The sequence below is a fragment of the Colobus angolensis genome, unplaced genomic scaffold (genome assembly GCF_000951035.1).
Source record: "Colobus angolensis palliatus isolate OR3802 unplaced genomic scaffold, Cang.pa_1.0 Scaffold174, whole genome shotgun sequence".
Lineage (NCBI taxonomy): Eukaryota > Metazoa > Chordata > Mammalia > Primates > Cercopithecidae > Colobus > Colobus angolensis.
In genome coordinates, this window is record NW_012114866.1 from 267,493 (window position 1) to 272,733 (window position 5,241).

Consider the following 5,241-nt stretch of genomic DNA (forward strand, 5'->3'; position numbering starts at 1 on the left):
CTCAAGAGACAAGTTTGGAATGAGAGGCAAGAAAGTTGACTTAACATAGGTTATTCAAAGAAATATTTTAACTATAACAATTATTTCATTAAATATTGTCACATGCTAATTGCTTTTTTTTGTTTTTTGTGTTTTGTTTTTTTTGAGATGGTATCTCACTCTGTAGCCCAGGCTGGAGTGGAATGGCTCGGTCTCAGCTCACTGCAACCTCTGCCTCTCGAGTTCAAGTGATCCTCCTGCCTCAGCCTCCCAAGTAGCTGGGATTACAGGCACCCACCACTAAACCCAGCTGATTTTTGTACTTTTAGTAGAGACGGGGTTTCACCATGTTGCTCAGGCTGATCTTGAACTCCTGACCTCAGGTGATCTGCCCACCTCTGCGTCCCAGAGTACTGGGATTACAAGTGTGAGTCACTGCACTGGGCCACATGCTAACTTTAAAATTTTGTTTCTCACTGTTTTAAAATTATAATTGCTCCAGTGCCTAGCCATTATTTATCTGAATATGTTCAAAGATAAAACATTAACTGGGATTACCAACACATCTATACTGTGTAACTCTCTGGTTTAAAAAAGTACAGCAAGGAACTCAATTGTGTTTCACATAATTGTATATATAATGTTTGATAGAATTAGTTGTATTAGCCTGTTTTTCTTATTTTTACTATTTTATGACTATTTCATGATTGTGTTATATGAAAATAAAATCTACTTTTTATTCATCCCCTTTTTCAATAATTTTAAAACTGATATTTACATATACATGTACATAACTATGTACATCAATGTTATGTATTCATATTTTTAAAATTATATAATAATTATTTACACAATAATAATAATTATTATTACTTTTTTTGAGATGTTGTCTCCCTCTGCCACCCAGGCTGGAGTGTAATGGCATGATCTTGGCTCACTGCAACCTCTGTCTCCCAGGTTCAAGTGATTCTCCTGCCTCAGACTCCCACATAGCTGGGATTACAGGTGTCTGCCACCACGACCGGCTAATTTGGGTATTTTTAGTCGAGATAAGGTTTCACCAAGTTGGCTAGGCTGGTCTCGAACTCCTGACATCAGGTGATCCGCCCATCTCAGCCTCCCAAAGTGCTGGTATTACAGGCATGAGCCATGGCACCTGGCTGCTATTTACACAGTAATTATGTGCATAATTACCTTTAACAGTGCATGAAAGTTATTTTTAACACAGTTGCCATACTAATAGATTTTGTTGTCATTTACCATGATTTAATGAATTCATAAATTATCTAATGTTTGGGGATTTAGGTCATAATAAACTGAAAATTACAAACCTTGCTAGAAGTTGAAAAAGTAAAAATCTATATAAAAATCACCATTTATATATTAACAGATATTTAAAATTTATAAAATTTATAAAAGCCAACATATCCTAGAAAAAGATGAAGTGGCTGTCTTTTTAATCAGTCCATGGCATTGCAAATTAGTATGTTTTCTGAGGTGTCATTTGATCAGCATTATGCTTCAAAAAATACATCCAATAAAGTTAAGTAAAGGTAATCATAGATACTTATATGCAGACTTTTCCAGAAATGTTGTTCTTTGAAAACTGCTTCAAACACTTCTTAAAATGTTGCATATTATCTAGCTAAGTGTAAAGAAGAAAGATTTTCTAGCATTCTCACTTCTCAGTAAAAATTCAATTCTATATTTTGTAGACTGCCCTGTATTAGACAGAAATAAACAATAAGCAACTTATGAGATGCATAAAAAAGAATAAAAAATAGTTGCAAATTTTAGTGCTAGTAACCGAAAAAGTTATTATCTATTTTACTACAATTGTGTTACCATGCAGGATAGGTTGCCTAACTAAAAAATACCCTGTCATTCAAGTGAAAATGTCAGACATTTATTGATTACCAACTCTGTGATAAAAACTGTTCTAAGTGCTTCACATACTCTAACTTATTTAATTCTTACAACAACCTGATGAGGTAAATGATACTTTAAACTGATTTAAAGATTGAGAAATGTAAGAACAAGGAACTTTAATAATTTGCCCATAGGCATACTCTAATGAAGTAGGAGAGCTAGGGTTTGAAACCAGACAGTCTCTGAAAACTGTTGTCCTTTCAGTGACATGACATACATTGCCAAAGTATGTTCCTAAGCTGCCAAATTACATATAATATTTTTGGGGGATGCTTCTTGCATGCTGGCAGAATTGATTGAAAATTCACAAATCTTTCAAGCATTGTGCAGGATTTAGTCCATTTTTTTGAATACTAATATGCACACTGTCCTACATCTACCATACTGTCCAACTCTCTATCAATGACATGAGAAAAAGCCTGTGAGCATGCTCAGCCAAACCCCATAACAAAGGCATTGTGGAAATCCTAGTGCGCAGTGCAGCTCTTCTTTTCAAAGCACAGAATGTCTCAGAGGGTCTCATATGCACGCTATTCTGATCACTCACAAAATGAGTGTCTACTATGAACTCTCCTTACTGGTAAAGATTGGAGCCAAAATAGTAACAAACCTGCACGTTCTGCATATGTATCCCAAAAATTAAAGTAAATTTTTTAAAAGTGTAAATAAAAAACAAGACTAAGTCCTTAAGGAGCTCATGGTTTAATAGTTGATAGAAAGGAAGGGACAGTTATCCTAAAAGTCTTCCTAAAAGAAACAATACCTAAGCTAAAACCCAAAGGATGAGGGTAGTCTTATCTTTTCTGATAGTAAAGTCTATGTGACAGTAGTTATCATGAGAAAAGATTTCGGGATGTGGCATGGTGGCTCATGCCTGTAATCCCAGCACTTTGGGAGGCCTAGGTGGTTTGATCAGTCAAGCTGAGAAGTTAGAGGTCAGCCTAGGCAACACTGGAAACTCTATCTCCACAAAAAAATAGAAAAATTAGACAGGCATGATGGTGCACGCCTCTAATCTCAGCTACTTGGGAGTCTTAGGCTGGACGATTGCCTGAGCCCAGGAGGCAGAGTTTGTATTGAGCCGGGGTTGTGCCACTGACTCTAGCCTGGGTGACAGATTGAGATCCTGTCTCATACACACTAAAGAATGTTAGTTCTGTCCTCTTGCTGGTGATACCCTTCTATTCCATCTAGGCCTGAATGCTTGCTGAAATGCAAATGTGCCTATATTCCTACCTGCTTAACCTCATTATGGGATTTTGATAAACTACAAGAAAGTAGTTACACTCCTCTCAATGACTTCCAAAATGTACTTGACATATTTGGTGCTTAATGTATGAATTGCTCTTCCCACAAATGCCTTGGATTCTAGTAAGGGTGAGTTCTTTGTATTTCTTTAACTTGCCACAATCATCCATACTTCTATTATTTTGCATAACATGATTACCTTGTCAGTGGAAATATAAATAAGTGAAATTAGTTTGAATAACTGTGGCATTGCCCAGTAGAATTGGTGATCCACAAATTGTATAACCCAGAGATTCCACCTATCAGAAGATACTGTCAGGAAAGAGAATCTATTGAGTATTTGCATTAGGAGACATGTTCACAAAAATCAAAATACAAAAATCATTCCAAATGTACAACAGAAGAAAATGAATAAGTATATTTTATGATGCACTGTTTATCCAACCTTGGGTTATCCACTACAAAGTCACTCTTGATTGTTTACATAAATAGATCTGGATCCTTTACATACTTTTCCTTTGCCACATGTTATGATGTCAATCTTTGTGAGCAGAAAGCTTTGGAGAGAAATTCCAAAAAAGTGCTTCCAATCTGCTTTGGAAATGACACCTCCAGTGTCTGGCCCAGAGGACATACAGGGATACACCAATGCCCAGATTGTGTAGTTCAGGCTGCTGCTGTAGCACCCACTTCCTGAAGTTAACTGGGGCCCATGAGAACTCAGCAGCCATGAGCTTATCCTGATACTGCCCTTTTCCATATTTGCAGTGGAGCCTGTGTGGCACGACATTTCTTCATAAACAGCTGCACCAGTGGCCCAGAAGACAAGTCTCTGGGGAGCTCTGAAGTGTGGATTTAAAGCAAGTTTTTCAAGCGCAACAATATAGCAACTTCTAAACATTCAGTGAGGCCAAGGGGTGAAGGGACTCTCCATTGACTACTCCAACTTCACCCTGGAAACAATGGCAATTCCTTATATGTGTCATCACGTATTATTTAGACTTCTCCTTACATTCTACTAGACAATATTTCCTTGTTCAAATGCTGTTATAATTAATTATTCTTTATATTAACTTTCTCTATTCACATTATTATATGTTTTCTCTTTCTTGACGGACCATGAATCTTCCTTTCATTTGAATAAATGCTATCCATCTATCTATCTACTTACCTATCTATCTATCTGAACACTTAAAGACCAGTGAAAACAAATCAAGTACCATAAAACTATACCTGGTATGATTTTATTTTAAAAAGTTCAAAACTACCTAAAGTCAAACCATGAAACATGTAAATAATATAGCCTTGTGTGATAAAATTATAAAGAATACCAGAGGAAATAAAGGTAAACATAAAATTCAAGAAAGTGAAAAAATGCAACTGTCATTAGTGCTTGGGGAACCCAAAGGGGGTATTGGAAATGTTATTTTCTTAATATGGTAAGTAGGTTCACAGATATTCATTTCATTATTATTTTTCTCTATACTTGTATGTTACATGATAGTCTTTTATATAAATAAAATATTTCCAATTAAAAAATAATGATTTCTTATGCTATAGAAGGATTACATTTAATAAAAGTGTAATTTAACCAGTGTCGCAACTAGTGTGCTGAGATCGTGATCCTCTCAGCCTTCGGAGGCCCCAGGCAGGGCGTGAGACCTCCGGCTTGGAGCAGTTGTGCATATTCCACACTGTGCTCTATGACAAACTGATGTTTTCCCATGTGTGAAGAGACATGAACACATTAGACTTGCCTCCCCGATAATGCCAGATGAGAGTTTTATGATATTTGTCTATTCCCCTTGGATTTAATACTGAGTTTGATTCTACCACTTCAGAATAACCTTGTATGATTATAAATTTTAATTTTTTAATCCATTAAAAGAAAATAAAAGAAAACATATACGCAAACATATATGTGGACACTCACATAACTGTATATAATCTCCAGCTTTATGTCTAATACACTAATTTAAAAATTCATCAATAGAACCCATCATGGTTCTTTCTGAGTGATATACCACACAAATTCAATACAGGTTCTCTAAAGAATCCTCATAGGCTACTTGTTTCAAAGCCTCT